General features: G+C 36.5%; 1 long non-coding RNA gene across 1 annotated transcript in view; it reads left to right on the top strand.

The window, feature by feature from the left end:
- Positions 1-14,820, top strand: part of LOC149802665 (uncharacterized) — a 178,016-nt gene that overhangs the window by 38,339 nt on the left and 124,857 nt on the right. Inside the window, exon 4 of the long non-coding RNA XR_016419928.1 lies at positions 570-743. This is a non-coding gene — a long non-coding RNA (uncharacterized LOC149802665). The remainder of the gene's footprint in view (positions 1-569; positions 744-14,820) is intronic.

Raw genomic sequence — 14,820 nt, forward strand, 5'->3', positions numbered from 1 at the left:
AATTTGAGAATATTCTTTAAAATGGGACTGCTACCTGAGAACAGCGTAAAAGTATTTTCCTTATTTGCTATTTATAGCAACTGTATATGACCCATTTCCAAGAAAGCAGACAGGTTAAGTGAAATGCTTTACAATGCAAGTTGTGGATGTTATATGATGAAAATGTTAGAGCAAGATGAATCTTTTCAAACTACAAAACATGTCAGATCAGAAAAAATGACAAATCAACACTGCGTTCCAAACTTTAAAAGAAGTATACAGGTGTAATGTAACACAGCAATCAGAGCACCTGAACTCATTGCAGATTTGCAGTGAAATTGACCGTAGAATAGTTAGTGAGTGCTGAGTGAATAATTTGTCAATATATTTTGTGCTTGTAATCCATATGGATATTTGTTTTGCCTTTATGAAAAGAATTTGGACCATATGCAGAATCACATTAGAAGTAAAACTGGATCTCATGCATACATGATGCAATTCAGGCATTTAATATATAGATTACATTTGTATGCCCAAATTGTACTTTTTGCCACTTGTAATAGCAATAATTACATTTATATCTTTTGCAGGGTTGGCATGTATGTATGCAGCTGACAGCTGTTCATATGTGTGGCATTGGCAGTGTACATGCCATATTTAGTGCATCTTGCAATTGTATCATTTGCTGTACATCTTGCACCCCCTTGTTATGATGGGTTCAGTTTATAAGACAGGTCTTTTGTTGAATACATCCAACAATTTAGGTAAGTCTTCCTTAGGATCGTGGTAATATTGTTTTGTACTGATATATAGACATAATGAAAAATCAATGAACATACTGCCTGGACCTTCACACAGGATGCTTTGTTGGCAGTACAGTACTAAATTAACTCTGACCAACACTTGAAACTGCTTGTTTAAAATAAATTGTCAGTTAATGAGCATGTTGTCATAGGTAAATAATTTGGTTGTAAAGAAATTTGTGTCGTCATTATCATATCAGCCTGATGTGTAATGTTGTGTATTGTGTTATAACCAATTCTCATAGCTTAGTGGTGCCACATCGATTATTCAAAAATCATCCATTCTTTAATAAAAGAATAAAGAATTAGTTTCTTTAAAAATTAATTGAAGTCGAACAGGTTATTCCCTTTCTCTAAAGTACTTCAAGCATGTCTTGTATACGATGTATACACATGTGTGCTTTTATTGCAACAGTTTTGTTTAATAAAGTACAAATTAATCAAATAGAAGTAAAATTTGCACCATTCCTTTATCATTATGTAGAATAGGTATCTTATCAACAATTGATTCAGTTAAAAGTCTATATTATCATTTCATCTCAATTCAGTTAATGATCAATAAAGAAGGTAAAGTGATTGTAAGGGACAAGGCCAGGACAAGCAGCATCTTCCATCAGAACCAATGGATTGGGACCTGAAAATATGGATGCATTGTTACAGTTTGTCTGGTTTTTACTGCCAGTTTGAGTTTCATCAGGGGAAGGAATAAGCAGATGGAGTTTGCGACACCGAAAAAGGTTACCTTTGGTTGAGTAGTCTGAACGCTAAGAAAACCATTCAGAGGCAAATATTGACTTATGGACTTTGACTGTTGTTGTAACATCTATTAGATTGGTCTGATTGGTTTTGTTTGATGCCTTACAGCACAACAATACAAGTGGGTTATTTATTGCGGAGGTAATTGCAGTTTGTCCAATGGTAGGTTTTGAGTGCACAACCTTTGTTTTGAGTAGGGCTTGCTAACCTCTGAGCAAGCATGGCTTCCCATTAGATTGGTCTGAGCAACCATGGCTTGGTCTGAGCAGTCATGGCTCCTCATCAGATTGGTCTGAGCAACCATGGCTCCCCATCAGATTGGTCTGAGCAACCATGGCTCCCCATCAGATCGGTCTGAGCAACCATGGCTCCCCATCAGATTGGTCTGAACATTATTAAGTCATAATATCAATGTTTGTGGCACCTTTGGGAGGGACTGGAAAGGTTTCCCTAATGGACTGAAATACCCTCTGTATATTAAGCTGTAAGGTTTACACCTAGATGATAAACTGTTACATATGAAGCACAATGATTCCATTCATGCATGATCTTTCATCATTGCAGTTGATGAAGATGACTTTAAACTTCTCAAGCAACAAAGTAAATGTGATGATCAGTCTTTGTCATTGATCCTGAGGAATATCAGGTCTGTTGATAAAATATTCAAGTATCTTATTTTAAGTTTTTCACACACCTTGGTAACATTTATATCCACACAAAAGAGTTCAGTTTAATAGCAAGACTAAATTTCTCTTATCCATAACCAGTTTCTATAGATTATGATTTACTGATCCAGTTTCTCTGTTGATTTGCATATAAATCCAACATGGCACAAGTACACGTGATGTTAATTACAGACTAGCAGCAACAGTGTTACATCAGGTGGTAAGTTAATTATAGACTAGCAGCAACAGTGTTACATCAGGTGGTATGTTAATTACAGACTAGCAGCAACAGTGTTACATCAGGTGGTCAGTAACTACCAGCAGCTGGTCCCCTTATGCATCAGTAAAAATAGCACAGAAAGTGTATACATGGTATCATAGCATGCATAGAAGGATCACCAAAGGTGACGTTAAAAGGACACAACAGATAGACACATCATTTTAATAGTTGAAAGCATGTTTAATACTTGAAAGTAAGTTCCAAGTATCTTGCCCCACTGGACAAGTAGCAACTGAAAATAGTTGGTACTCTGCTTTTTCACTTTATGGTCATCATCTGAATCATCAGTACCTTGATTGCAGTGGTGAAAAATCATACTGAGAGGAAAAGTACCATATATATTTGCTTATAAGTCAAATCTAACTGCAAACAATAAAGATCCTGATCTGCCTTAGCATTATGCACCTGCCGATCAGGGTTTATATTTGTTCTACTGACTGTTCTTAACAAAACTGCACAGATCCAATATCTGCTGGCACATTTTGTGATGGCAGATGTGGATCTGTGCAGTGTGCAGTTGAATCGACTTATAAGCATTGGCATGGTAGATAAAGATTCTAACAGTTTTCAGATCAGTTTAGCCAAGTAGCTGAATGGTGGGTTAAAATGATGGTTACCATGTAATTGAAATCTGTAACTCCAGCGACAAGGCCCAGTGTTGACAGACATAGACTACATTTGCTTGAAAAGAAAAGAGCATCATGTAAATCAGCACAGACCTAATGAAGTTGTAAATTTGTACGAGTTTTACCTAAATTGCTATGCAGAAATTTACCCATAATGCCTTGCAAATCTTGCCAATTTATACAGGAATTTGTGTGAATGCTGTCATCTAAAAATGGTTCTAACTGAAACTGAAATTAATTCACTTTAATAACTAAGCTCTTGAGTTTTTAGAGCTTGTAGCTCTTATTTTTTGTCTTCAGAAAACTGAACATGTGTGCAAATGATAATGTAAAAACCAGTCATTCATATAAAACCTTGCAGAAAAAAACATTGCTGCCAGGGATGGTTTTTGATTTGTACTAGAATTTTTTTGCATTGGCTGCCCTCTGCTAAAAGGCATACTTCAAACTGAAATTGAAATTCATTTACCAGTACTTGTTCTTAAAATAACTGAGCTTTATTATTGTCAGGGTTTGTACTTATCATTTTAATTGGTTGAAATAATTCACAGAAAACAGGAAGGATGTATCTACTTGACTTTGTAGAAATGAACTTTATTAAAAATTGCTTGAGAGAGAGAGAGAACTAGATTTAATTTTAAAAAATTGTATGGATTTGATTAATTGCCATGTATTTACATTCATGGCCTTTGTTTCTATCTTGATCAAGCTATTGTTTGCATTTTAGTTGTTAGAATTTTGGGATGAATAAATCATATTGTGACTATATAAGGCAGATGATGATAATTTGTATTCAAGTCAGGTTCCAGATAGGTAAAAAAGAATCCATTAAAGTATGTTATTTGGCTTAGTTAGTTGATTGAATGGCTGATCTAATGGTTCTATGAAGGGTCCTTTGCATAAGGTCCACCGGTCCGGTTGTTTGTTGGACATTTAGTATGGACATAGTCTCCTATACAGATTGAGATATAGATAAACCAGCCATACAATCTATATTAAGCCATCACTGTAAAGCTCTGCTAGTCATTGACCAGAATAAATTAGATATGGAGGATACTTGGAGGATCGGTGTTTTATCTACAAATGACTTCATGTAAGTCATTTGACTTGTCAAGGCAAAAAACAGGCGAGTCAAATTCCAAACATATTAGTCTTATTATAACCGATGATCAGTTTTCAGTAGTTTTTAAGATATAATTACATTGTTTAAATACACAATGAAAATATTAGTTATATAATGTGACTAAAGCCAATAAGTCAATTCCTTTGCTAGAAGCATCTGAACATTATATATTAGTTAAAAATCTTTTTGAAGGTTTTATGTCATCAGACATAATCCGAGTATATATGATAAGGCATTTATTGTTGGCTATGTCAGTGCTTTCATCTGCCATTGCTGTCACAAATGAAGAGTTTTGCATGTCACGTATAAGACTATCCTCAACATTTGATTGGCCCTCCAGTAACTCTGAACAGGTAGTAGTCTGGTCATACTGAATGGCAGAATTCTTCAAAATGCCAATGACATCAATTTCTTCTGTCGCTAAGTCGTGTATTAAATTAAGAAGAGATTTGTATTTGAAAACAAGGGATGTCTTATGCACTCAGCCAATGTACACACTTAAGTTGCACTTTCACTGCTATGACTTGTTTGGAAGAATGTTTTTTTAATCCTGCATTCAAATCTGCCTGGTATTGTGGACCTTGAATCAGCAGTTTGTGTTCATACCTTTTTAGTGTAGTGTTCTGAAAGTTAATGTTTTTTGCACAATTTGGTCATGGTGTTTTTTATAGCTTCTGTACATATATGGCAAAATATAAAGGAGTCTTAACTGTCACATTCTTCACTCGATCAAACTTCTTTTTGAAAACGTTGCGAGCTGTGTTTTCAAACATTGCTGCACAAAATACGTTTTATCTTATGAGTAACCGTTACCTCATCTTTGGATGATGAAGGCTCCACTGGTTCAATAACAATGCAGAGGTCTCAGAAATGCTTAATTATGTGTTTTTGGACACAATTTTTTATATACATGGGAAATCACTTATACAGGTGTGCTCTGTATGCCCACATTTGCCAAATGACAAATTCAAGGACTTGCAAGTCTTGCCTCAACCATATGATGAGTGAGAAACTGTTGATCAAACTGTTTTAGCTGTGCTGATATTTACAATGAGACAATTCAGTGGCTGAAAGACCCCAGATGTACATGTTGTCATTGTAAGAGTACATCTGAAGAACATGACCCAATAGCTTGGTGGCAAGTTCAAAGACTTGACTAGCTGCAGAGTGGTGGGAAAATGTACCAATATTTACAATGACTGAATTCAGAGACAGAAAGACCCAGTGATGTACTTTTGTGTAAGAGTACATCAAATGAACAACTTTACCTTTCATTATTGTTTTCATTTCCAAGTGTAGCCAAATAAGCAGTGCATGTGACCTCAAAATCAAGACATGTTGAGAGTTAGACAAATGCTGTTTGCAAATTTGGATAAGTATTTTGGGGCAAATTGGCGAAGATTGTAATGAGATTCAACAGAGTGTTAGAAGTTGCTAAAACTGATATTTCACATGGAATACTGTGTGTAATGCTTAGCTTTGTGCATGGAGTAAGACATTTCCTTGGCCTGACATAATTCACTCTCACTTTAATGGACAAACAAGAGCAGTATGTCAGTGGTGTAAAGAAGTTAAAAAATTAAACTCAATGGCAACCACTGGTTCTACTTGTCTGGAAATTTAGCCACTTCAGGTATGCTCAGTATGCTTCAGGTAGGGGACTACAACTTTTGCTGGTAGGACTCCTGTTTTTTTTTTCCTGTTTTTTTTTTCCAAAATAGGAGTCCTGGACTCGACTCCTAGTTTTAAAATCCTAGTGAGACCTCTACAGTATTAACATCGGTTGGTCATAAACGCGGTCCAAAAGATAATTTCGTTTGTTTTGGATCTATTTTAATTTTTTTGCCTTGGATGCCATTTTCAATTGAATGCTGACTATATTGGAACAAAATAATGCATGAAATTGTTGCTTCATTACGTGACAAAGATGTGCATAAAATAATAGTTTTTTGTGAGAATCACTTTAAAATCACATGTTTATTTTCCACCTCTTTCTTGGGTATGGTGATTATATGGTTCTGGCAACAAATGATGTGACAGTTACAGTCACATAAGGTCGGCTCCAGGCTCCACACTCAGTTTTAACCTTATGTGTTGTGATAACATTAGCGTGAAAAACTAATGTGCGCGTGTTTTCTGTTTGGGAGAGTTGTAATCTAGCCATTAAAGTAGTTAGACCAAACCTTAATTTTGTTTTAATCAACAAAACATAATATTGGGGTGCATCAATTTATCTGCTGGCGACGATTTTTAGACCGAACCTTTGTTTTTTGTTAACGAGTAAAACGTAACATTCAGGTGCATCAATTTATGTACTGGTGACTAGTTTTATGCGTCAAATCGGAAAAGTCTGTGCATTTGACGCATGACGCGTGGGTAGATAAAACACTGGAGGGTTGCCTTGAAACTTTACATTGATCCCATAGTCTAATTGATCCTCAATTAAAATGGTGCTGCTTGGTCATCCAATATGGCGACACCATGTCCCTCATGAAAATCTTGTTATTGCTATTGATCCTGAATGGATGGGCATATTTACTTGGGATTTTCACTAAAAGACTTGTGATGTCTACTTGGTCCTAAATGAGAATTTTGCTGATCTGATGTCCATTAGGGGGCGCTCACCAGTTAATATGTACTTTTGAGAGAGTGACGTATGTAAGGTGAAGTAGTTCGCATTTAAAACATGCACAATGGAGAGAATGTTGGCATACCTCTATGCTGCATTAATGTAATGTGGATGATATTTTTTTGGATATTGTACTTTTGGAAATTTTACATGATTTAAGCACACTGCGAACTAAAATGACTGATCCCTTGTGTTAAAAAATCAGCCTGAATTAATCTAAAGTACACTATACATAGCAGCTATTAAAATAGGGAAAATGAATTTTGCCAGACTAGACAATACCAGCTTCTGAAAGTGCAATGAATGAATTACCAAATATATAAAATGTAAAAATAGTTATCTGCTCTTTTTTTATACAGTTTACCTCTGAAGTTCAGGAAGTGAAAATGACCAAGTAGAGCTTGAACTTTTTTGAAAGGTGCACATCTGAAGTAAGGCCAAGCTGTATACTCTATAACCCATAGTACACCCATCAGTGATACACCAAAATAAAGGGAATTAAAGGTTCTTTGAGTTATACCCAAGATATACAAGGTCTTCTTTAAATAGCCAGTATAACCAGTGAGGAAAGCCGGGGAAATTCTTTTTCTTTAAAACCCTAACCCTATGCAAAATACGAAACTGTAGAGCGCCACCTTATGGCCACTGCAGTGGCCATCTTGAAAATCTTGATATTGCTACTTCTCCCGAATGAATGGTCACCATGGTGTTGTCACTAAAAGACTTACTAGCTGGTCTTGATTTTGCTGTAGAATATAAGAGATGGTTTGAACACTTGACAATTGAGGGAAGAAATGGTCTTATTTTGAATTCCTGGATTATTTTTTTACCTGTGGATTTTTCAGTCCATTTATATATCTCTTGTTCAGATAACTTCTGTATACTTGCTTTTAAGTCAAACTGCAAACATTACAGATCTATCATAGCATAATGTACCTGCAGATCTGGGTCAGTGCAGTTTATTTTTGAGTAATCAGTAGAACAGACAACATAGACACTGATCTGCCAGCACATTTTGCGACAGCAGATCAAAGGTATGTGGTGTTTGCAGTCGACACATAAGTATATATGGTAGCCCACTTTTTGGTAGAAATGAACCTGCATTAAGCAACCATCTGTCTTCAAATGCTCATTTCCCAAAGAGCTTGCTTAAGTTCACGTTCAAAGGCTCACTTCCCTGATGGTTTGCTAAGGTCAGGATTGACTGTGTAGCTTGAAAGGCTCTCCTCCCAGAAGGTTTGCTAAGGTCCGGTTTCACTATAACTTTATTGGGTTTTGTGTAATTTCTTGAAACAGCTTATCGAATCATTGGTAATGGTATATTTTATTTTTTTGCTTCATTATTAAGAGCAATATAAGAGCACAATACACAAATTTGTTTTAAACCTGTGCAAAATTACTTAGATATTGCTTTGCTGCTCGTTTAGCATCGTCAGCAATATCTCAAACCAGAAATGTCATGTTGATACCCTATGACATTTGCGGCCATGCCATTCATGCCTAGAGCAGCTGACAATATCCACCCACACTTTTATTCATCCTTTTATTTTACAACTTAAGCAGTCACTGTGGAGCTTTTTCCTAAGCTGTATCTCATAATCAATAATACGTCTTTGTTAAATCCTAGCTGAGATGTATTTGCAAATCACTTTGGTACATGTTCTCTTCTAGATCTTCACATGTTTAGTGATCCAGTCAGAGATTTAGACAAGCAGTGTATATATTTATTACTAAAAATGCTTGAAGAAAGTTTTGTAAATACATGTAAATTGTGCAGATCAATTTAATTTGAAACATTTAGTTCACAGTTGTCAGTACATTGCCCGTCATACGGTCCATGTGGTATGATGGGATGTTTGATCAATATCAATTTTGATATCTCATCAAGTTTGAGATGTCTTGTACACATTTGAAATGATAGTACTTGATCACGGTCAGAATAAGTAATTAAATGGAGCCATTTAACGACTATTAAGTTGTTTTTTTGTTGGTTGTAAAATCATGTTTAACACATTTTTGGCTGTATAGTGCCCCAGAATATGAGAGCTATGTGCCTTCCCCAAAAACACCAAGGCTGCTTGCATGGAGGGAGGGGGTGTTAAACTTCTGTCCATTAGATTGTGAGTCCAGTGCTCTACTCACCAAGTTACTGCAACTCCACACAATCAAATGCATCTTGAACTATCCTTTGTCACTAACCTGTTTGATGTGTTGAGAATGGAACATTTATCATTTTAAAGTTTTGTAAATCAGGTTTTGAGTTTTGATGTGTTAACAAGTCATCCCTGTTATTCAGTGTAAAAAATGTAATTAGTTCCAAACAAGCGAATATAATGCCTAATTTATTACCTTCTTATCTCGTGTTCTGTATATTGATCTTTTCAGCAATATGGAATTCTTCATATTCTTTGGAATATGCTGATGTATAGACCTAGTGCAGTAAAGTTACTGATAAATGACTGTACATTTCTGTTTCTAAGATTTTAATGAAAGTGGGTTTTTCACTCCATGATGTAATTTGAAGTAAATGAGGTTTTATTTTAAAATTTCATTATATTGTCAGTGTTGTACATTGAACCTTGTGATTTCCATTTGAGTCCTAATCATAAAAATGTTTATCATACTGTTAGGAATGTTCCAAACAGCTTTGTGACCAAAATTTACCCTGCATACTTGCTTGTAAGTTGAGTCCAAGTGCAAACTACAGACCCAGATCTGTCTTTTGCATAATGTGCCCACAGATCTGGCTATATGCAGTTTGCTATGAGTAATCAGTAGAACAAACAACATTGACCCTCACCTACATGCACATTATGCCATGGCAGATCAGGATATTTTTTTGTTTGATGTTAGAGTCAACTTATAAGCCAGTCTATATAATATTTGGTGGGTGGGGGGGTCACTTGATTATGACTATAATGGATAATTGTTGTTTCAGTGATCAAGTACTATTATTTAATACATCCATAGCATATCTGGAACTTGTCCTGATGGCATAGTTTAGGGTTCAAATTTTGCTCTTTTCTACTTGACAAATTGACAGGTGACAAGTGGTTTTTCTAAGAGCTTGTCTTCTGGGCAAGTGAATTTTAAAATCACAATATACTGTTTACTTGAATGAGAATACACATCCAGATATGAAATAAACACAAATTATTCCAAAATAGAAATCATTATGCAGCTGTAGCAAATGGGTGACAGATATGTGAATTTTGTCAATATACATGTAATAAACAGCATTTATGAATTGTGCAGAATCATCTGAGAAGTTACAAGGATTGGTCTGTGACAAGTGATGACTTTATCCCACCAGTTTTAAGTTCTAGTTAAATGTATGCAGCTAGTAACTTGATATTGGAACCAAAAATAGGGACTATTTCACCGTGAGTGATTCAACATTACAAAATATCAACAAGTATTATGAATAGTCCCAATCTGCATTGTAATATCTTAGGAAAGCAGGAGTCCCAATCTGCATTGTAATGTCTTAGTAAAGCAGGAGTCCCAATCTGCATTGTAACGTCTTAGTAAAGCAGGAGTCCCAATCTGCATTGTAATGTCTTAGGAAAGCAGGAGTCCATATCTGCATTGTAATGTCTTAGGAAAGCTGGAGTCCCAATCTGCATTGTAATGTCTTAAGAAGCCATAGTACAAGAGTGTAAGACATATCCCGCTTACTGCTGTAACAATTTTCAAGAATATCTCAGTTTGTGGTCCATATTGACACTGTTGCACAACTTATGAGTCTAGTTGCTTCTTTAATGCTTTGATGCCTAAATCCAGGCATGATCGAGTAGATGCAGTTGCAAAACTCTTGACTGCCATAGCAAGAGATTGCCGAAGTCATTGGTATTAGGGGTACATTTTCTGCGTTTAAAGGGAAGAAGATGAAACAGGCATAACCATTGTGAGATATTGTTGAAAATTTGGCCTCCAATTCCATGTTGACCTGGTGAGAACCGAGCAACACAGTACAGAAGACGTCCACCTCCCCCACCATATTCTGTATCAGGGTCAATGTCTCGTTGACCTCCCTCATCTTACATCTGGGGTGGACATGTTATATTGTAGACTAGAGAAGCCTTTGCCATAACTGTTGTAAAACATGACACAAATTAGTACCAGATGAATATCTAACAGGTGCAAGCTTTGGATATCGTTTTTGCCTGTCTTATCCTACACCTTTCACATGTTAATGAAGATCCACTGCTGACAGTAAAAGGAATGCTGCATGTCATTGCGTCAGCCAAGTTTGTGTTTTTCTTTACATTTGTCAACATGTCGAGTGAAGCATTGCAGGGTAACAGTTGGACAGTTGACATTGTGCTTTGAAAGGTTGAAGCAGTACAAGCAACTTGGGAGACTTGAGAGTGAAAATAGGATATAAGATCAATTATTTAAAATGTGAAATAGGTAAAGATGTGCAATACAGAGGACATAAATTGACCCTCACAAGTGGATCAGGAAAAGCTAGTGGATACTGAAATATTTGAAAAAGGTGGTGTCCAATATTATATAAAAAACAGTTCTGATTCTTCACATTGAAAGATCATATCTTTTGCTGTGGGATGTTTTATCCAAAAACTGGCCATTCTTAGAAGAAAAGGTGAAAACAAGGTGATGATGAGATTAATCTTCTTGCCTTATACATCAAGGACACCTCTAGAACAACACATCCACATTTCAGAGAGTTGGAGCTAATTGCCTCAAGGCACCTTTAGTACATCAAAACCTTATTTAGAGAGTAGTGGAAATATTTGCCTCATAGCTCAAGGCACATTTAGTACATCAGGACCTTATTTTGAGAGTAGTGGAAATACTTGCCTCATACCACAAGGCACCTTTAGTACATCAGGACCTTATTTTGAGAGTAGTGGAAATACTTGCCTCTGACCTCATGGCACCTTTAGAGCATCACAGCCTTTTTTTTAAAGAGTAGTGGAAATACTTGTCTCATACCATAAGGCACCTTTAGTACATCAGGACCTTATTTTGAGAGTAGTGGAAATACTTGCCTCATACCACAAGGCACCTTTAGTACATCAGGACCTTATTTTGAGAGTAGTGGAAATACTTGCCTCTGACCTCATGGCACCTTTAGAGCATCACAGCCTTTTTTTTAAAGAGTAGTGGAAATACTTGTCTCATAACATAAGGCACCTTTAGTACATCAGGACCTTATTTTGAGAGTAGTGGAAATACTTGCCTCATACCACAAGGCACCTTTAGTACATCAGGACCTTATTTTGAGAGTAGTGGAAATACTTGCCTCATACCACAAGGCACCTTTAGTACATCAGGACCTTATTTTGAGAGAAGTGGAAATACTTGTCTCATACCACAAGGCACCTTTAGTACATCAGGACCTTATTTTGAGAGTAGTGGAAATACTTGCCTCATACCACAAGGCACCTTTAGTACATCAGGACCTTATTTTGAGAGTAGTGGAAATACTTGCCTCATACCACAAGGCACCTATAGTACATCAGGACCTTATTTTGAGAGTAGTGGAAATACTTGCCTCATACCACAAGGCACCTTTAGTACATCAGGACCTTATTTTGAGAGTAGTGGAAATACTTGCTTCATAGCTCAAGGCACCTTTAGAGCATCACAGCCTTTTTTTTTTAAAGAGTAGTGGAAATACTTGCCTCATACCACAAGGCACCTTTAGTACATCAGGACCTTATTTTGAGAGTAGTGGAAATACTTGCCTCATAGCTCAAGGCACCTTTAGTACATCAGGACCTTATTTTGAGAGAAGTGGAAATACTTGTCTCATACCACAAGGCACCTTTAGTACATCAGGACCTTATTTTGAGAGAAGTGGAAATACTTGTCTCATACCACAAGGCACCTTTAGTACATCAGGACCTTATTTTGAGAGTAGTGGAAATACTTGCCTCATACCACAAGGCACCTTTAGTACATCAGGACCTTATTTTGAGAGTAGTGGAAATACTTGCCTCATACCACAAGGCACCTTTAGTACATCAGGACCTTATTTTGAGAGTAGTGGAGCTACTTGCCTCTGACCTCATGGCACCTTTAGAGCATCACAGCCTTTTTTTTAAAGAGTAGTGGAAATACTTGCTTCATATAGCTCAAGGCACCTTTAGAGCATCATATCCCTAGTTTGGATACTCCACAGAACTGTGAATTGCATATTATTTGTATCTATGTCATGTCTGAGCTTGGATACTCCACAGAACTGTGAATCACATGTTATTTGTATCTATGTCATGTCTTTGCCTCGATATCTATTCAGGTCTTAGCTTGGAGACTGTGCAGAACTGTGAACGATCTATTATATCTGTCAGGTCCAAGCATGGATACCCAGCAGAACTGTGAATTGCATATTATTTGTATCTATGTCATGTCTGAGCTTGGATACTCCACAGAACTGAATTGCATATTATTTGTATCTAGGTCATGTCTTTGCTTCGATATCTATGTCAAGTCTTAGCTTGGAGACTCTGCAGAACTGTGAACGATCTGTTATATCTGTCAGGTCCAAGCATGGATACCCAGCAGAACTGTGAATTGCATGTTATTTGTATCTATGTCGGGGCTGAGCTTGGATGCTCTGCACAACTGTAAATAACATAAAAATTAATTTATATTGTGTCCCATCTTGGATTCTCAAGAGAACTGAATTACCTAAAAGTTCATATGTCATTTCTGAGCATGGACAATCCAGAAACCTGTGAGCCAATACCAGATAAAATATCTTTTGAAAGAGGATTCATTCGGAGGCGGAGACCAGCAAATTCACTGAAGCCTTTGAACCCTCAGGGACCCCAAGAAATAACACATAAGTCGCAAGACTGGTCAGTACGCAAGTCCAAAGTGATGGTTAGTTTGTGGATTTTAGCTACTAACAAAGCTTGTTTAGTTTTTCATTAGTTTGGACATGTATGTAGTTAATATGACCTGGAGTTGGGCATGTATTTTGTTGAGGACATGTATTCTGTTCAGGACATGTATTTTGTTTAGGACATGAGTGGGCATGTTACAAAGCTCTTCCTTACAGCTGTATCTAGTGTCAATATGGTTCTTTACCTGGAAGAATGTATTACATGGTTTATGATCCCAAAGTTGAGCATAGTTATTGGAGCTCATGCCAAGTGGTTGAAGAGCCATATTTTCAATTATCAGTGTTAAATTTGCCATCTTTGTTTCCATCGATGGCATGTGTCATGTGACATCAACATGAACAGTTGTGACATCAACAAGATGTTCACCACTCTGGTGGTCTAAGTGGATAGAGTGTCTGCATTGGATGTGGGAGGTTTGAACACCTTCTGAATTATACCAAAGACTAGCAGCTGCCTCACTTCGTGCTCAGCATTAGGAAGTTTTATGACTGGTTGAACTGGTGTCAGGAAGTTGTGACTTTGTGGGACAAGATGCTACATGTTTTCAGTGCAGTTTCCCAGTGCTTGACATCACTATATACTGCCACACTGCAGACATTGTACCAATATGACTTGAAATATTTTTTAAAAGCTTCATTAAAAATCCAAATCACACACATACACTCTTAACAAGATGCCACAATCCAACATTAATAACATCCACATATATTTGTAGTTGACAAGTTAATTGTCCCTTTGGCAGATATAAAATGTATTTGCAATTTTTCACAATATATTAGGTTGAAGTGAACAGCTTAGTCTGCTTTTTAAATGCTTTCATGTTCTGTTTGTGCAATTGATGGCAAAAGGTGTGGGAATATTGGTGTTAAAGCCCTGAATTATGTCTTCTTGAATATGTCACCTTAGACAGCAGGAACCATAACTCTTCTCATCAGGTGGCTATGTAACAAATGACAACAATGGAATGGTATTTTATATATTGGGTTAAAAAACACAAAACTGTTAATTTTATGAAATTTGAGACATTTATATCAAGAAATCAGATTATATAACATTAATGTTTCTCATTAACTAACTTTTG

This window comes from Sinohyriopsis cumingii, chromosome 3 (genome assembly GCF_028554795.1).
Source record: "Sinohyriopsis cumingii isolate HCF-2022 chromosome 3, ASM2855479v2, whole genome shotgun sequence".
In the NCBI taxonomy this organism is placed as follows: Eukaryota; Metazoa; Mollusca; class Bivalvia; order Unionida; family Unionidae; genus Sinohyriopsis; species Sinohyriopsis cumingii.